Source organism: Ictidomys tridecemlineatus, chromosome 6, assembly GCF_052094955.1.
Source record: "Ictidomys tridecemlineatus isolate mIctTri1 chromosome 6, mIctTri1.hap1, whole genome shotgun sequence".
Classification (NCBI taxonomy): Eukaryota; Metazoa; Chordata; class Mammalia; order Rodentia; family Sciuridae; genus Ictidomys; species Ictidomys tridecemlineatus.
In genome coordinates, this window is record NC_135482.1 from 119,460,181 (window position 1) to 119,480,052 (window position 19,872).

General features: G+C 41.8%; 1 long non-coding RNA gene across 2 annotated transcripts; it reads left to right on the forward strand.

Moving 5' to 3' along the window:
• The first annotated feature begins 5,492 nt into the window (after window positions 1–5,492).
• On the forward strand, window positions 5,493–6,637 carry LOC144378406 (uncharacterized). Of its 2 annotated transcripts, XR_013440060.1 has the most exons (3): window positions 5,504–5,719; window positions 5,873–6,007; window positions 6,438–6,637. It is a non-coding gene; the product is annotated as an uncharacterized LOC144378406 (long non-coding RNA). The 2 variants fall into 2 exon arrangements; XR_013440059.1 differs by having other exon boundaries at window positions 5,493–5,719; window positions 5,873–6,637.
• Window positions 6,638–19,872: the final 13,235 nt, after the last annotated feature.

Genomic DNA, 19,872 nt, shown 5'->3' on the forward strand with positions numbered 1-19,872 from the left:
AGCGGAATGGAGGACAGAGGCTCTCAGGGAACTGAGGGAGGCCTGCCCAGCTCTCAGGGAGGCTTCATGGGCTGCTCAGGTGCAGTAGCTCATGACGACTTCTCCCTGTCACCTTCTCTGAGTTCTGCTCTCAGGGAACTGAGGGAGGCCTGCCCAGCTCTCAGGGAGGCATCATGGGCTGCTCAGGTGCAGTAGCTCATGACGACTTCTCCCTGTCACCTTCTCTGAGTTCTGCCCTTGGCTGGTTGGTGTGCACTTTCCAGGCCTGCCTGGAAGTTGCCCACTTCTCTCCTCCATGCCCAGAGAGGACACAGAAGCCCTGCTCCTTAGGCTGAAGGCAGGACAGACTTCAAGATGAAGCAGGCTCTCAAGTCCCAGGTGGGAACAGGTGGAACGTAGATCCCCAGAACCACCTTGTTTGCCTAGTTTTCTTCCTTTCTCTCTCTCTTTCTTTCTCTCTTTCCTCCCTTCCTTCCTTCTTTTCTTTCCTCCCTTCCTTCCTTCTTTCCTTCCTTTCTTCCTTCCTTCCTTCCTCCTTTCCTTCCTTCCTTCCTTCCTTCTTTCCTTCCTTCCTTCCTTTCTTCCTCCTTTCCTTCCTTCCTTCCTTTCTTCTTTCCTTCCTTCCTCCTTTCCTTCCTTCCTTCCTTCCTTCCTTCCTTCCTTCCTTCCTCCCTCCCTCCCTCCCTCCCTCCCTTCCTCCCTCCCTTCCTTCCTTCCTTTCTTCCTTCCTTCCTTCCTTCCTTCCTCCTTTCCTTCCTTCCTTCCTTCCTTCCTTCCTCCCTCCCTCCCTCCCTTCCTCCTTTCCTTCCTTCCTTCCTTCCTTCCTCCCTCCCTCCCTCCCTTCCTCCTTTCCTTCCTTCCTTCCTTCCTTCCTTCCTTCCTTCCTTCCTTCCTTCCTTCCTTCCTTCCTTCCTTCCTTCCTTCCTCCTTTCCTTCCTTCCTTCCTTTTTTTTCCTCACAGGATGCTCCTAGGAGCCCTGGCCAGTGGTCCCCACCTCGACTCTGTTTCTAGGGAAGCAGATGGAAGGGGAAGGTGGGTCATCCCCAAGGATGAAATTTCCTGGATCATTTGGTCAGAATAGGGGTGAGCAGGAACAGAGTGATGAGGACAGTGGATAAATTCGAATACAAGAGAGAGGCTGACTGGAGAGGAGCAGCTGTGGGCAGACAGGTGAACAAAAGGGAAATTAGAGAGGTCATTACTGTCTCCCTGGGGCAGAATAAAATTGCTGAGAGGGATGAATGGGCCAGAGGTCTCCAGAGCCCTCTGATGCGGCCTGGACATGTCTGCGTCACATCTTTGTCCTTTGCCTTTGTAAGCAGGGCCTAGGTTGTGTGGTGTGCCCTGAAGACAAATAGGTTTGGATGCAGCCTATGGGAAAGCCTTGTCCACCTGATTTGAGCTGGACAGTCGGCTGTTCTGTTGCTGTATGGACTTCTCCAGGCTGTTTTGCTTCATCTGCTCCACCTTCTTGGCTCTGCTCAGGTAGAGATTGGTGTAGCAAATGCAGCTTATCTGTTGACAGGTGAACCCCACTTTAAGAACTAGTAAGTGGGGCTGGGCAGGTGACACACACCTGTCATCCTAGGAGGATGGTTAGTTCAAGGGAAAGCCTCAACAACTTAGAGAGACCCTGCTTCAAAATAAAAAGGGCTGGAGATATAGCTCCATGGTAGAGCACCCCAGGTTCAATCCCCAGGACAAAAGAAAGAAAAAAAGAAAAGCTAGTGAGTGGGGATTGGGGGAGTGGGACAGTGGTTGAGTGGGGGTTGGGGGAGTGGGACAGTGGTAGAGAGCTCAACTAGCATGCATGAGGCCCTAGGTTGTCTGCAGCAAGGTGAAAAAAACAAAAGACCTGGTAAGTGGTGACAGACTACCTCCCCCCCTTCAGTTAGTTAATTGAATGAGACACTGAATGCAAAAGTCTGTGCACAGTACCCAGCACACAGAAAGCACCAGTACTCAAGGCTGTTATCACACCTTTAGTGTCAGCTGGAGGTAACACTGAGGAATGAATTCATAGCAATTAATCATATGCCTGGAGATTTAAAGTCTAATAAGCAGGAGGCTTCAAACACATTCACCTACATTATCTCTCTCCTTCCTTCCTTCCTTCCTTCCTTCCTTCCTTCCTTCCTTCCTTCCTTCCTTCCTTCCTTCCTTCCTTCCTTTCTTTTTTCTGTGGCACTGGGGGTTGAAACCAGGGATACTTTACCATGAGCTACATCCCCAGGTCTTTTGACTTTTCATTTTGAGACAGTGTCTTACTAAGAGGGTCTGGCCTCAAACTTGCCACTGTCCTGCCTCAGCCTCTGGAGTCACTGGGATTTTAAGTGATGCAGCTGGTATTATCTCTTGATTTTCTCAATGACTCTTTCAGACAGGTAATTCTGGGCAGGATTGTTGGAAATGGAATTCCGGAAGTTTTGAGTTGGAAAGGATCTTGGTGGTTGTATTCGTCTTTTTTTTTTTTTTTAAACAAATGCAGCAAGTGAAGTGATTTTTCTCAAGATGACATGGTGAGTGAGAGGTCTAAAGTGAGGTCCTTTCCCAGGGACAGGCCAGACTGAGCTGTAGGTGAGATGTCCACAATTCTCGAGAAGGGCCATGTTCCTTACAGCTGATGCAGATGGGAAGGGAAGACTGGAGAACATGAGAGATTTAGGAGAGAGGAACACTCTTTGATGACCAACTATGAGAGGAGAGAGGACAGATGACTCAGATTTTAAAAAAAAAAATTGGATAAAGAATGGACAGTAATTAACTAACCCAGAATGTTGAATTAAAAGCAAATCAAATGAAAATTTGTTAATTTGGGGTATGTTGGTGCCATGGTTTGAATATGGTTTTCTGCCAACTCATGCAGGAGTTTCCCAAAGTCATAATGATATCAAGAAACTTAATGTGACCGGGGGTTTAGAAATGAGGTCTTTGGAAAATGATAGAATACGATAAACTCAGAGGGGAGAGCCCCCATGACTGAATCCTGGTGACTCTATAAGAGAGACAGTGACCAGACACACAGACATGGACTCCTGCTTTTTGATATGTGACTCCCTGCACTGTTGCCAGACTCTACCAGCAAGATCAGGGGAGGCCCGTTTTCTGGAGACCTTGCACTTCCAGAATCATGAGCCAAATAGGAATCTTTTCTTTATAAAGTAGACTGCCTCAGGTATTTTGTGACAGTGATGAAAGTTGACTAAAACAGGTTGTGAGGTTTTCAGAACCTTGAGGTAAAATGTCTTTTAAAGATAAGAAAATTGGGGTCTGTTGAAGTATTTAGGAACATTATTTATATGATTCCAGCAGACAACTTGTTTTTTCCTTCTATCCTAGGAACATGTGTTTATAAACTGTTTTTTAAAAACCTTTTTAACATATATCTTTATTTATTATTTTTATGTAGTGCTGAGGATTGAACTCACTACCTTATGCATGTGAGGCAAGCGCTCTACCACTGAGCTACAACCCCAACCCCAAAAAACTGGTTTTTAAGGTCGACACAAACCCAGGCCAGTGTACCTCTTTCCTAGAAGATGAATTGCACTAATGGAATAACATAACTGCTCAAAATCATGCATTCTTGTAACTGACAGAATTAGGATTAGATGTGACCATTGAGCCCCTCTTAAATGAGAAGAAAGAGTAGTTGAATCATCTCAGTTTAAGATCCAAGAATCCACAGTTCTGTTCCTTGGGAAGCGATAATATATATACTCAACAATTCCTTTCTGTGCACAAAAATGTTTGTGTCTACACTTTGATGAAATGAGCTAGACTATCCAACTGTGAACAATCTCACGTTCAGTGGAAGACCAGAAGCAACATGAGTCACTTCAGACTATTGTTTACCATTGTCTGCAATAGGAAAAAAAAAAAAAGTGTTATTCCTCCTTCCAAAAAATTTCCTTTCAACCAGACCTCGTCTTTGGATGACCTGAAATTTGTTTCACTGAATGAAAAGAAGCAAAATAAGATTCAGAGGAGGGGTAAATGGAGGGGTAGATCCAGGGGGTAGTTTAAATCACACAACTCATTAAGATTATCCAGAGGGAATCCCTGTAGCAGAAGGCAGGAGACAGACTCTTGGAGATATGGACAGTCTTGAATTTACTTGCCAGGGTGTCCTGTGTGTCTCCTTCCACTTGGTAACACTGTTTCCTTTGGGGGACATGTTCACTCCCACCTGCTCTGCCCAATTTGTTTGCCTTGAGACATCCTCCATTCTGGACCCCAGATTGGCCCCAGGTTAGACACAAGATGCAGACACAGTGCATCAGAGCCCTGCAGCCTCCTGTCCACAGTGGTTAATTCAAACAGGTGAGATAATGGTCACATGGGACATACCTCTGAGACATTTTCCCCAAATACTCGGGAAAAGGGGCTCCCGGTCTGCCATATTGGGAGAAATACAAATTGAGAATGCAGGTGGTCATCTGGTCTCTGCAGGGAAATTTCACCTGAGAGGAAAGCCCAGGTGGGCAGAGCAGGGTGGTGGAGAGAGACCCTGAGGGAGCAAATCCTGCTGCCCATGCCCATGGACACAAGCATGGTAAAGCTAGCGCTCTTCTTGAGCTTTTTGACTCTCTGAACCAATAGATTCCCTCTACTGGCGATCTGAACTTGATTTCCAATACTAAAAAACAAGCAAACAAACAAAACAAAAACAAAAAAAAATTAAAGATTTTTCCTAAAGCACTTGAGAACATTAGCATTTAAAATATGGTTCTTATACTTGGGTCTCTGTTTTTTTGTTTTTTTTGTAAAAGGGATGGAATCCAGGGGCACTTTTCCACTAAGCTACATAGCCATCCCTTATTATTTATTATTTTTTTGAGACAGGGGCTTGCTAAGTTGCTGAGATGTCCTCAAATGTGTGATCCTCCTGCCTCAGACTTCTGAGCAGCCGGGGTGACAGGTGTGTACCACTGGTGCCTGGCTGAAGTTTGTTTTTACATGCATGTGGCTACGTAGTCGATTAATTATTGCAGCTCCTTTTAGGATACAGAAATTAGAAAGATGGGAACTACATTCCATGCTCCTTTGAAGCTGGAATTCTGGATGAGATTTGGGTTCTGCCAGGAGAAGGAGCTTGTGAGAGGCCTTGATTAGAAACTGGGTCACCTGGTGACAGTGAACCTCAGGGGAGAGTCGGTCTGGGATGGAGTTACAAGGAAGAGAGAAAAGCGAGGTACAGGGCACCCACTTGGCCAGCACAGATCCTGGTAGAGGTGGATGGCTTCTGTGCCAACAGCTGGGTGGTGGTTTTTTCATTTGGAAGTTTCACTGAACCAGTCTGTTGTATGATCTGGAATTCCTCAAAGTTCTCCCCTGCCCACTAGTATATGAAATATCTGCCCTTTTAGTAAAACCCTTTCTGTTCAAACTAGCTGGAGTAGAGAGAACCTTGACCAGTAGCATGTTTCTAAGGAAACAGACCTTGGACTTTGTCAAATTGTCAGCAGGCTTTGTCATCCAAAAAAAAAAAAAAGGGGGGGGGGCTATGCATCACTGGCTTAAGGGATGGAAAGCAGATGAAGAACCACTGAACAGGAGCAGTAAGATCTAGGAGGGGAGCCCTTGCCAGGCTATTTTGAAGAGGATAAATCCGCAGAACCAACTGTGAAAGGGGAGTGAAATGCTGAAAGTAGGCTACTGCGCTTGGCAGGTTCAGAAAAGCAGAGGGGCAGAATTCTAATTGCAGCGGGCTGAGAAGTGAGTGGATGACGGGAAAGCACAACGTGTAGGGAGTATTTTTGAACAGAACATGCTGCGAAGCAAAGGGGAGAAAAGGAAGATGGATTGACTTTCTGGAAGAAGTGAAGTTGTTCATTTGTTCCTTCCTTCCTCTCTTCTTTCTTTTTTTAGTGAGAAGCATCTGTAGGTTCAGATGCTGAAGATAAAGAGGCCGGAGCAGGAGAGACTGAAGTTAAGAGGAAGAGGGGGTGGACGAGGATGCCAACTGCCAGAGGAGGCCAGGGATTCCCCCAGCCGAGACCAGAGGTGCCTGTCTCTAGGAACAGGAGCAGGGATGCCTGTTGTGATATTCCAACAGTGGCGGGTGCCAATGGGTGCAAAAGCAGCAGAGAGAAGCCCGGGGCTTTGTGCCTGGTGGGTTCTCTTCCCTGTGGCGTAGGCCATCTGCTGAGGTGGGTGGACAGGTTTGGTGCTCTGCCTGGGGAGGGAATTGCCTGTGTTGCTTTGGAGCTGTGGAAAACAGGAGAGGGCGTTGGATTTGGCAGTGTTTCCCACAGTAGGAAACTGTAAACTCTGCTCAGTCTGACTGGAACCAAAAGGAAAATCACTGGTTCCTATGGTGGAAAAATCCAAGGACTGGGCTAGTTTCAGGCAGGGCTGTATCCAGGAGTCCCCAACAATACCATCAGAATCTCTTGTTTTTCCCTCTTTTTCTTTCATTGCCTCTGGTTTCCAGGAACAACTATCCAGTCCCTGGCAATGATGGACTCACCCTCTTAGAATCAAATTTAGTAGTGCCTCCTTATCTGTGGTTTTGCCTTCTGAAGTTTCCATTACGTGAGGTCAATCAAGATCCTAAAATATTTTAAATGGAAAATTCCAGAAATAAACAACTCATAAGCTTATCAAAAAAAATAAAAGGAAACTTATTAATTATGTAGTGTATTGTTGTAATTGTTCTGTAGAGCTATTGTGAAAATTTACTGAGCCTACTTTATAAGTTAAACTTTACCATAGGTAATGTTTGCATAGGAAAACACATCGTATATATAGGGTTTGTATTATCCATGGTTTCAAGCACCTATGGAATGTCTTTGAACGTATCCCTGAAGTTAAGCAAGCGATGTCTATTCAGTGAGAAAGAAGGTTCTATTAGACACCCTCCTGCAAGTCATGGCATTAACCTGGGCTAGTCTGATTGGAGTCTTAAGCTCACCCCTGAACCAATCACCTGGCTAAGGATTCAAATTACTCTGATTGGCCAGCCCTTTGGACATGTGATCATCCCTGATCCTATCACTATACGGGAAGGAGAGGGAAGGGTGGGGGGAGGCTGGGGAGAGAGTCCAGGTGCTGAAGATGCAGACCTGGGTTACATCTCTGGGTCCTGCGCTGGAGCCACACTCTCACCCAATTTCCTGGAAGCACAAAGAAGATGAGGAAAATCCATGTGGGGCAGGCAAGGGGATGAACGTGAACCAAAGCGCTGCTGCAGGGCACGGGGGTACTTACGTGTTCTTCACCATTAGCACAGTTTAGAGGCTTCTTAAAGTTTTATTTTTTTGAAAAGCACTTGGTGACCAGCTGTGGAGTGTGAGAGGAGGATGCAGAAATGTTAGTTGGCAGATGTAAGTTTTAGCCAGGATCGAAAATGCTCTGGGGCTCAGCATCAGGACACTGACTGGCAGGAAATTCCTGCTTTATCCAGAAGGCACTTGTTTGGGGCATCCACAGAACATTTGGCAAGACAGATCCAAAGAGCAGCCGTGCTCTCCAGCTTTTTGTGCAGGCACATTTACTCCTGGGGAAAAATGTGACAGCATGCTTTGGACTGATCCCCAAACAGAGCAGAACATGGCACGTTGTGGTGAGGGATTGTGAGTCGGTGCCTTCTTGGATTTGATGTGCTCATGTTAATCACATGTAACTGAGCCAGTACTTAAAATAGACCTGCCGCCAGTGAATAGGCATGTGATTTGCACAAAATCTGCTTTGAGTTTTAATTTTGTGTTGCTCCCATTAGGGTATTCTTAATAGCAGCAATAATGTTTCTTGGTTTCTGATCCCCTCCTTTCCCCCAGATTCAATTTTTCTTGTTCACTCTACAGTCATCAGAATCTTCTCTACCACCAATTTATAGTTGGGTCAAAAGAAACCTTGGGCCTGGTGGTGAGACGGGGCTCTGAGGGCTCCTATGATTCCTATGGGAAAACATTTGAGACTATAAACTCTGAATATAGAAATGGAGTTAATTATGTATCACAGGACTACAAAGCAAGAGGCTTGATTATATTCTTTAAGCAAATTTGTGTGCTTCTTAACTAATATAGTAGATTATGCCACTTTTCTTTCTTTCTTTTAATACCAGGGATTGAATCCAGGGATACTTTACAACTGAGTCCTGTTCCTAGCTCTTTTTATTTTATTATTATTTTTTTATTTTGAGACAGGGTTTCACTAAATTGCTTAGGCCCTTGCTAAGTTGTTGAAGGTGGTCTCAAACTTTCAATCCTCCTGCCTCAGCCTCCCTAGCTGCTGGGATTGCAGACCTGTGCCATTGTGCCCAGCTCATGTTTTAATACTAAACATTTCAATACATTGAACAATTCAGAGAAGAATATAATAGACATCCAGTTTCCACAATCAAGATCACACCGTTTGCTGGTTTGCTCTATTTATTTCCTATCTTTGTTTAAGGAAAGTCTTGCCGATACAACGGAAGCTTACCATTGTCCCTCATCCCCATCTGGAGTTCAATGTCATGGCCACTGTATTCCTGTCTTTGTTGCCCCAGAGAGAATCCCTATCCTGAAATTGTGTATTCTTCCCTTCATGTTTATATCTTATTGTTCATATTTATTGTTCAATCTAACTACATTTGGCTTGAGGACACTTCTGCATTCAAATCCTTATTTGAACTATGACCTAACTTAGGACAAAAATTAACCAAAAGCCTGCATCAGGAATAAGATAGCTAAGTCTCAGCTAAGCACAGCCGCTCAGCTTCCATCAATTCCAGGCAGCAAATGCTTAAATGACATTCAAATAAGGTAAAGGTTGAGCAGTAACCAGTTGGGCTCTGTATCCCACTTCCTTTCCCTGCACTTAATTTCTGGTTTTCTGGTCATAATTGCTTTCAAACCATGTGGCAGACCTGAGCTCTCTGAACCTGTTCTGATTCTGAGGGCTGCTTGATACTAGAATTGCAAATTAAAGCCAATTAAGACCTGCAAAACTAGAATTATTGTAATTTTGTCCCTTAACAATATGGTATCTGTAGACAATACATAGCATTAAGATTTAAACTTTCATAGTAATCAAATCAATCTGTGTGTGCCACACTCCAATTTATTCTTCTTATTTAACGTTTTTAAGGTTTATGCCCATTAATTAATTAATTAATTAATTAATTTTAATCTTCTGTCTTACATTTAATGTAAGAATATATCAAAATAGATGTATCCAGTCTTATTTAATTTCTAATACAACAAGTCTGTGACAGATTTTTTTTGTGCATGCTTTCTTAGGCACCTGTATAAGTTTTCCTACAGCAGTGTTGTACAAAAACTGTGTTCTATTAACATATTTTCAAGATAATACAGATAAGGGCAGAAAATAATAAATCAGAAAAACTTCTTTTTTTCCTATTATTTAACAGATTCTTGAGAATTTGCTATCCTGAGTCACAATGGAGAATTTTCTCTCAAGTTTCATAGTTAAGAAATGCTCTGCTCTGCTTCCGAACACCTTTTTTTATTTTACTGTGAATCTTGTAATTATGGGGTGTGCTTTTTTTTTTTTTTGGCTACCAAGAAGCTTGGCATCAAATCTGTAGCTCAATCTGGAAACTCTGTAGCACTGTATAGCTTGTATTTTGTGTGCTAATTTCTCCCTGGATTAATTACCTTTTTCCTTAGTTTTATCGCCTCAGCTATTCTGTGTGTATCTGCAACTGAGCACAATGGGTTCTCCCCTTGGTGAGTGCAAAGCCAATAAGCACAACCGGGACATAAAAGAGTGAAGGCAGGGTTATTACTTGAAGCAAGTAAGGAGCACACTGGAGCTAATTCTCAAAGCACCATTTCCCTGAAAAAAGAAAGCCAGGAGCTTTTATGGGGAAACTTTATACATATGCATATAGGAAAGACTCACCCCGTGTAGAGGTGGGCACACTCCTGAGCATGCTCACTTCAGGTCATGTATAGCATGTTCAAAAAAATGGCACACAGGAATGCTTCTGGGTAGAGAATTTAGTATTACAATGAGCAAAGTTTACTCTAGGTCACCTAAAATGGCTGGTTTCTCTTTTCTCTGGAGGGCCTAATCCTAATCCGGAAACAACACTGAAAAACTTTGAAGGAGCATTAATCATCATTTAAAGGGGCAGCAGCTTCCCTCCTCCATTCTCTACAAGCATAAGTGATTACCCCTAAAAGTGCTTGTCTAGTGGCTAACATATTGTTTGTGTGTGTGTGTCTGCCTCCTAGAATCATCTGTGGGGTGCAGCACAAATAAATCAATAAGTAAATAAATAGATGATAATAAATAGCAAGACTCAACAGGGTGGAATGAACCCATCAAATAAGTTGTACTCATTACAGAATTCTGCCTTTAAACTAATTTATGTCAGGACACATTTCTCATTCATAAATAATGTGGTTTATAATTTCACAACTTTGGCGTTTTCTACTTTGGAGTTAAACTCAACCCCACACTATTTCAAATATTAAAGGTGAGATTGTTAGGCCTCCTTGTCCTGATCAGAGTGTTAATATATAAATCAAAAGGACAATTTATGAGCTTGCTCATTTTCAGTGGTTAGAGGCAGGAACAACAAACGCTAATATAACTCTGACACATTTGAAAGAAATCCATTAGTCAATGGATCCTTCTCTTTGAAAAAAAAAAAAAGATTAGACTGTCAATGCTATAATCCGCCTGCAAAAAGATTATATGTAAATCATATGCAAATTATTCCCACTGTGCTGACAGTGACTAAAAGCATTTATTGTATCTCAAATGCTCAGCTAACAAGAAATGTGGGGAATAACTAGTTCTTTAATAGTATTTTGGGATCTAAGCCATTCAATGGCCTGGAATGAATAGGATTTTTAAGTGTCTTGCGCTGATGAACCTTTTGTACTATGTGTTGTGAGTGTTGGAGTCTTTTTCCACCTCATTTTAATTATGTCTTCTGATGTTCAGCTACTTCATTTCATTATAAATGTCATGGGGTTTTTTTTTCTTTTTTCTTTTCCTTTTGTTATGGAAGCTACCTGTCCTGTGTGGGGGAAGTATTTTAAGTTCTGTTTTTCCCCTCTGTTCTAATGTTCAGCTTAGGCTCTGTTTGTACACATAGATTGATTTGCCAATTTTTAATGACTTGGAAGATTAAAATAGTTTCTGGCATAAAAAGTTTTTTTTGTTGTTGTTGTTGGTTGTTTGTTTTAAGGAAAAAACAGTCAAATCAGACGTTTTTTTCTTGACTGAACTAACCAATTATGGCAATCCCTTTCATTTTCTGCTTTAATGAACAATGAAGTAATAATTAAATCTTAAAATCCTACTTGAATTATTTTCACATGAATAGATTTCTTACCTCTACAAATGTTGACTTCTCTAGTTTGATTCTATCTCATGCATTTTCGAAGTACATGGGGTATGGACAAATTAATGGGGAGAATTTCAAAGTTATTAAGACTACAAGTGCTGGTTCTTTTGTTTAAATTACTAGTCAAATCTTATATCTCATCCTACAATAATTCATTTTTTTTCTTTTTTTTTGTTGCCCAAATAACATTATAGAATATACAATATAAATATACAATAAAAATCATCTGAGATCTTACTATTCTAATAACAATTCTCAATTATTATTTTTCAAAGAATTTGTCCATAGGGGGACTTTTTTACATGGCTGTTGTCAACAAATTTTTTCTTTGCTGATCTAAAAAAATACCATTTTATTCATGAAAACATTCATTCAGGATACAGATAAAATCAAGTGATGCACATATTCTAGTTTAGGGTTTTCAACCTCAGCACTATCAACATTTGGGGGTGGATAATCCTTTGTTGTGCGGGGGCCGGGGGTGCTGTTCTGTTCATTATAGGGTATTTTCCAGTGTGACCTCTACTCACTAGTTACTGATAGTGACACCAGTCTCCCCAGCATGACAGCCCAAAATGTTTCTAGGTATTGCCAAATGTCCTCTGGGAGCCAGAGGCTTGGTGAAATTGTTTCAGTTGAGGACCACTGGTTTATTCTTTTTTTCTGATTTGAGAAAAATTAAAGATGGTGAGAATAAAATCTCATGGTCCAGGCAGGAAGGCAGAGTGTGGCTTTAAGTGGCAGGGAAGCCACCTCTGAGGAAGACATGGGGATCTTCTTGGACAGACCTTTGTAATGAGGTCAGTCAGGTGGTGTGAGAACCCCACACCCAGCTCTACCAAAATCAGGACAGAATTACTGCTAGGAATGTGCATTATGGCAGGTTCTGTCTTAACCATAATCCTCTGAGGAAGAAACGTGTATTTTAAAGAAGGGGAAACTGAGGCCTGGACAGGGTAAATAATCTACCTATGAATAAGTAGGGGAATCCAAGATTCAAGTTTGAGTGGTAGGTCAGTAAAGCTTCTGTTCTACTTCTTCCCACTGTATGAAGAGGTGTTATGTGTGATCCAGGCCTGCAGGTGAGAGCAGGGTACCGCTGGAGAGGTAGGCTGCCTGCTGGCCCAAGCGGGGGAAGGAGGCTGTGGGAAGGCTGTTTTGTTCTGTGGGAAACTGAGCCTTTTGTTTTATTGCTCAGATGATGTCAAGAGTTTCATACTGTGGCTCACTTTCTATCATGACCGATGGAAGGTATTGATGTGGGCATTTCTGATATTTTTGTTAATCTGCACCAAGTCAGGATGGATCGGAAGTACCAGTCATCTGCTTGAAGCCTAAAAGTAATGTCTGTAGAGGACCCAGAGGGCAAGATATTGGAATCAAATGTCCAGCTGTGCAGCCTGAAGCAGCCCCAGAGACACTGGAAATGAGAGAAACATCATTTCTCAAACTGGGGTTGGCTTATCTTTTTTTCCTTTCCTGAGAACAGAGAAGAGAAGAATTTCAGAGAGATGGTTAGGCCAACTCATGGGGCTTTAGGACCACACAGGCTGTGCATTTGCTGTCCCAGTGCTGGGTTCCAGAGTGCAGGGTAGAGCTGAGGGTGGAGACTGGATGGATCAGGGCATTACAAGAGATCTTTAGATTCTGTGTTGCAGGGAGAGAAGGAGACGATGAGGGATCGATAACAGGCAAGGAACACTCCAGAAGAAAGAACTGAGTTGTCTAATGAGGAATTTTATTTATTTTTTTAGTGTATTGGTTGCTATGGGTTCTCTCTACTATATCCTCATGAAATCTTGAATAAAATATGCATTGCTCATTTTTGAAGCATGGAGCAGGGTCAGCCATTGGAGAGGGGCCAAGTGTGAGGCCTGCACAGGGTGGGTTTGGGGCATGAACAGAGTTGGTCCTTGTGGGAATGGTCTGCTCAGGTTATTAAAATGTTTAGGACAAAATCACTGGGGTCTTTCTACTCATCAGACATTTGGTGCCTATGGACAACTGATCCTCAGCACAACTTAGGAGGTAGGTGATTTCTTTTGTCACTTCACAGTACCAGGAACTGTAGCTCAGAGAAGTGATGCAAGTTTCCTTAGTCCAAGCAGGTAGCGGATATAGAGCAGAGCTCAAATGAGCCAGCCACTGCTCTTCCCACTCCATTAGATTCCCTACTAAGAAGCATTGTCCAGAAATATTTTTGTTCTCAGGTTTCTTCACTGGGCAGAGCAGATAAGCAATGAGTGTCTTTCTAGGAGGCTTATCTCATCCAGGATCATCAGCCTCACTTCGGGTGGGGATGGGGCAGGCTCTGAAGAAATGAACACCTTCATCAGCATGTGTCTTGTGGAGTTCCTTGGAATTCCTCTGAAGTCTAGGCAAACACATTACAGTGCTCATACTCTCAGGAAGAGAAAAAGTAGGGCTTCATGACTTTCTGTATCTGTCCCTATGCATAAAAACTGTTTGGGAGCTACCATGTTAGGAAGCCATCAGTGTAGCCTGTCCCCAACCTCTTGTCTAGTTTCGCCTTTGTTTCCCATGACTGGGTGTGCAAAAGGACTTACCCTCTCTTCTCCGAGATCTGCTAGTTGTGGACAGAGGCGTTCTTTGTCTTACCATGGTGTTATGTACCAGTAAACTCATCACTAAGTTGAAAATATCATTAAGTTGAAAATGCATTTCATTCACCAAACCTGCAGAACATCCTGGCTCAGCAGCTCAGCACACTATAGAGTGTTGGTTGCTCCCCCTTCTGACCCTGGGGCTGAATGGAACCTCAGTCCTGTCACTGCCCAGCATCAAGAGAGGATTAGACTGCATATCCTTAGTTTGGGAAGAGTTGTTATGGTTTAGAGATGAGGTGTCCCCCAAAAGCTCATGTGTGAGACAATGCAAGAAAGCTTAGAGGCGAAATGATTGGATTATGAGAGCCTTAATTTAGTGCATTAATCCACTGATAGGGATTAACTGGGTGGTAACTGGAGACAGGGTGTGGCTGGAGGAGGTGGGTCACTGGGGTTTGTATTTTGTCCCTGGTGAGCTGAAGTTGTCTGTCTCTGCTTTCTATTGTCATGTCCTAAGCTGCTTTCCTCCACCATGCCCTTCTGCCTCACCTTGAGCCCAGAGCTATGGAGTCAGCCATCTTCAGATTGAAACCAGATCCAAAATAAACTGTTCCTCCTCTCCATTGTACTTGTCAGATATTTTGGTCCTAACAATGAAAAATCTGACTAAAACAAGAGCCAAATTCAAAAGTCCAAGCACCGTTTTTACTGAATGCATATAGCTTTCCTACTATCGTAAAGTAAAAAAAAAAAAAAAAAAAAAATCACACTTCAAAGTGTGATTTTAAGTCAAATCATGGTAGATCAGGGACTTTTTGTAGTTGAATGTTCACCAGGGACCCTAAGGAAAATGTGGTGAGGAGCTGATATGTTTGGAAGAGACCAGAAGTCATTTAGGACATTTCTGCAACTATTTGAAGGTTCAAAACGGTCTATTCAACAACTCCTTCCCATCTGAATTTAGGGACAAAGATCTGGGGTGGAAGTAGAAAGTACCCTGCAGGGCTGGACTATAAGCTGCACAGACCAGAGTCAAGTTGGCAAAGCCAAGAGCAAGGATCTGGTGAGCACTCGCTAAGAGTCTTGGAGGTTAGGATCATAGACATGTGGCACATTGATTGTTCCTTCCTGGACAACTGGTAAAATGTGTACTCTGAAAGAGAAAATTCATGAAAAGCAATCAGTGACTTTTTGAACTCTAAAAAAGGAGCCTGCACATTCATTCAAGTGTGTGTGTGTTCATGTGTGTGCTTACAAAGACTAGCTGTACAAATACTGGAAAACTGCAATCTTCTACGTGGTAGCACTTTTCCAGGTGCTTGAGATCAGACAATGAACATTAAAAACCAATTCTCACTTGTACAGAGATCACATTATATCTATGTTGATTTTTCTATAAATATATGTTAATATGTATGTGTATATATTTATCAAGTTGCACCCACCTGGCCCCATATTGTAGCTGATAATTGTGATAAACTGTTGTTCTTCATTTGAAGAATACATGATGAATATGAAATCTAGAACATTTTCATCAGCTTTACAAATTATGTTGCAAAATGCAAAAACATTTTGTTCTTGGGATTAGATGAGATAGTCCCTACTATTACCTTGTTTATACCACTACTTGATTTAACTATCTGATGAAGACATTATGCTGCAGAAGGTAAATGATCATGACTTAGAAATGAAAGAGTTCTGAATGGCAGGCTTTGCTGCAGTCATTTCCAACAAGATTTACTGAGTTTGGATTAGATTTTATGATGTGGCATAGATTGCCTCAAGGTATTTTCATTCTCAAAATAGAATAAAGTATGTACAGAAATGACTCATCCGTGCAGTTAAGACTTTCTCAGGGACTTTAATCTATTTCCTACTTCAAAACTTGGGACATAACCCACTGCTGTTGAAAATCAAAACTGGATAGAACGAATTGGACATATCTTTCCTATGTTCTCATATGAATAAACAACCAGTGCAACCCCACATCATGTACAACTACAAAGACGGGAAGTTATACTCCACGTATGTATGATATGTCAAAATACGTTCTACTGTCATGTATAACTGAAAAGAACAAATAAAAAAATAATTTAAAAAAAGAAACAAAAACTCCCTCTCCTGAAACTTTTTTTTTTTTTGGCAGGGTTTGGGGGATTGAACCCAGGGCCTCAATACATGCCAGCAAGCACTCTGTTACTGAGCTGCATCCCCAACCCCTCCTTGAACTTCTTTATTCCTGTCTTGTTTCCATGAAGTGACAGCACTGGACACTAGTAACACACTGCTGTAATATACAGTCACTTTCCAAGACTGTTTGCAAAAGCTGACTGTGTGTTTAATGAACCAGAACTGGATCATGCCAACATTACCAATCCAACCTGTCCTGCTCCGCTATTTTCCTGTGTGCATCTTGTAAACTTGCTCAGAAATGTGGGGGGTGGGGGGAGGGGCTTCAGCTCCTTCCTGGACCATGAACATTTCTTTTTTTGCTCCAGCAAGATTTGCTGGTGCAGCAGTGGTGCTTTCCCCTCTGTTTTTGTGGCCTGAAAGTAGCATTGTGTAAGTTCGGCCTCTGCGCTCTTGGCAGTTTTCACGAATTGTTTACAGTGCTCTAATTTTTACACTCCCTTTAAAGAATCTTTGTGTATGCTGATTGCAGAAGGTAATATTTCTGGCATCAGTAACCATGGTAATGAATCCTCCTCCTCTCAGAATTAGTGGCAGCTGCACCACTGTCTCGCTAGTAGCACCCCGGTGTTTTGCTAATGAGCGACTTTTTCATTTGCTGTGGGAGGACATTTCCACTTTTCCCCACATCTTTGCTGTGTTTTGTTAAAGGCTCTTCCTGGGGAACAAGGTTTGAAAAGACAAATCCCATTTGGCAAAACCAGGATCCCAGAAGGAAAACCTTCCTAGTTCCAGAAAGTAGAGCATGCAGAATGCGATTCTTTGAAGCTTCTATGAGGAAGCCATTCCCCGCCCTGCCCGTCCCTCCTCCAGCCCAGAGCATCGATCTTGTCTCTTTCAGTCAAGCCCAGAGAGCTTTCCATCAGCATTCTCCTTTGACGACTAGAGAAAGGAGTTTAAATATTTTAAAGATTTATGTTATGAATAATTTAAGAGAAATAAAGAAAGCTTCTAAACTCTCATTGAATTATGTAATGGGAGCTTTGAAATATGTTAGCATTCTGCCTTATCAGATTTATTTATATATGTATATATATATATTTTTTTTGGGGGGGGGAGACTGAAGTGGAACTGTAAGCCATTGTTGTCCTTTACCCCATGACTAATGCTGATACCATGACACACAGAGCTTCTTAGCCTTGCAAAAGATCAGAGCCCGCAGTAATGGATGCTCTGTCCATGTGCATGCTGTATCCACAAACAATTGACAGAAGACCCCCAAACCACTGCTGCTTTCAGCCTGGGTGGCAGCTTGAAGAGAAGGTAGGAAAATCGACACCCAGAATCGCTGTGTCTCCTTCTCTCATAGTCATTTTGCTATGGACCAGATGGTGTGATTTTCTGGTGTGGTCACTGATGCTTACTCTGAACTCTCACTGGCAGCTGCAGGTCAAGAGGCAACTTGCTGTGTCCTCACTAAAGCCATCGAGAGGTGCCTTCCCTGATGGTTTGCATACCTTATGTGCATTCACATATTTTATCCTGGTGAGGATGTGATAATGTAACTATGATTATGTCCATCCTATAGATGACAAAACTAAGTCACAGAGAGTCAAAGTAACCAATCCTGGGTGGTGAATGGCAGATTCAGGATTCAGATCCAGGGAATCTGACCCAGAGCCCTTGTTTGTAATTCCAGCACTCCACCCAGTGAGAGAGCTCATAGGAGAGCTCTGATTCAATTATTAGCTCTGCCACTTGCCACTTGTTCATATAAATTTCTTTATCTTATTGCATCTTGGTTTCCTTTCTCATGAAATGGAAATGATAGCAACTTCCTTCACCAGGTGCTTGGGAGAGTTGCATGAGGTGAAGCACCTACAAGCCTCTTAGAGATTCTAAAGTGCTATGTAAATGTGTGCATGGACAACGGTTACCAGAAAGGCAGGGTAACAACATCTTCATCAGCAACAACAACAGCAACACACCTCCAAGAAATATTTAATAAACAAAAAATTGTAAAATGTTCAAATGTCTCAGAATTGTGTGAGGAACTCACTAATTAGCTTGTAATGTTTAAAACACTTATTCAACAAGTATGATACACATTTAAAAAGTCTTGTACTGATGTTGTTATTCAAAACTATTCATCCTTTTCAGAGGAATGAGCTCAATAGATTACTTAAGAAAGTGAGCCATACATTCCTTTATATATATATATCATTTTAAACAACTCAGAGTAAGAATAAGAAACAACTAGTCATCAAAGAAGCCCTTGATGAGAGCAAGTGAAAGCAAAAAGAATGTCAATTAAGCCTTTGGCAGTTAAGATGATACAGAAATGAATTAATGTCAACCCTCCTCATTTGTGGGAGATATGTTCCAAGAGTCCCAGTGAAAACTTAGAGAGTCCCAAGCTGTGTGTATGTATATACACATACATACAGTAGTACCCCTTGTCTATGGCTTCAGTTACTTGTGGTCAGTAGTAGTATAGAAATATTAAATGGAAAATTCCAGAAATAAATAAGTCCTAAGTTTTAAATTACCTGGCATTCTGAGTAGCATTTTGAAATCTCACACTGGCCCACTCTGTCCTGCCTGGGATGCTAATAACCTTTGCTGTATATACTACCCTCCCATCAGTCATCTAGCAATGATCTCAGTTATCAGATAATGTGATCACAGTGTTTATGTTCAAGGAACCCTTGTTTTATTTAACAATGGTGCCAAAGCACCAGAGTAGTTATGCAGGTAATTTTATTAAAGTATATTGTTATAATTGTATTTTATGCTATGGTTGTTGATCTCTTCCCATGCCTAATTTACAAATTAAACTTTATCATAGGTATGCATGTATAGGAAAAAGCATATGCTGTGTTGTTTATGCTATATAAGGTTCAGGACCATCTGTGGCTTCAGTTATCCACTGGGGGTCTTGGAACATATCCCCTGCAGATAAGGGAATACTACTGTACTATGCTTTTTCCTCTACATGCATACCTATGATTAAGTTTAATTTACAAATTATGCAAAGTGAGAGATTAACAACAATAGCTAATAACAACAATGGCTAATAGAACATTGTAGCGATATAATGTTACATAAATGTGGACTCTCATTAGAACAAATAAGTAATCAAATAAATAATAAATAAATAAATAATGTGGTCTCTCTTTCTTGAAAATGTCTCATTGTGTACTCCCTCTTCTTGGGATGGCGTGAGAAGATGCGGTGACAAGGTGAGAGTAACGTAGGCAGTGTGATGTTGTGTGAGGCGCTATGTAAGTTTCTTGAAAGCAAGCTCTGTGATACTGCAGAGCTGATCTGACATCTGAGATGGCCACGAGTAACAGGCAACCGTGTGCACAGCACGGAAACAAGGGGACAGTTCTCATTCTGGGCAGGAAGGATCATGATGGCACAGGATTCTTCACACTACACTCTGGCATGCATTTAAAATTTATGAATCATCTATTTCTGGAATTTTCCATTTAATATTTTTGGACCATGGTTGATGGCAGTTAACTGAATCTGCAGAAAGCAAAACTGCAGATTTAGGGGACAACTTTATAGCATAGCCACAGTGGAGGAACTTTAAAAAAAGGATAAAACTCAATAGAATAGGTGTTACCAAATACAAAAACAAACAGGGCTGGGGTTGTGGCCCAGTGGTAGAGCACTCACCTAGCACAGGTGAGGCCCTGGGTTCGATCCTCAGCACCACATAAAAATAAATAAATAAAGATATTGTGTCCAACTAAAAAATAAATATTTAAACAAACACCCCAAAACAAAAAAGACTTAGGAAAATTTATTTGGGAGAGAAAGAAAAGAGAGAGGGAAAATCGAGAGAGAAAGAA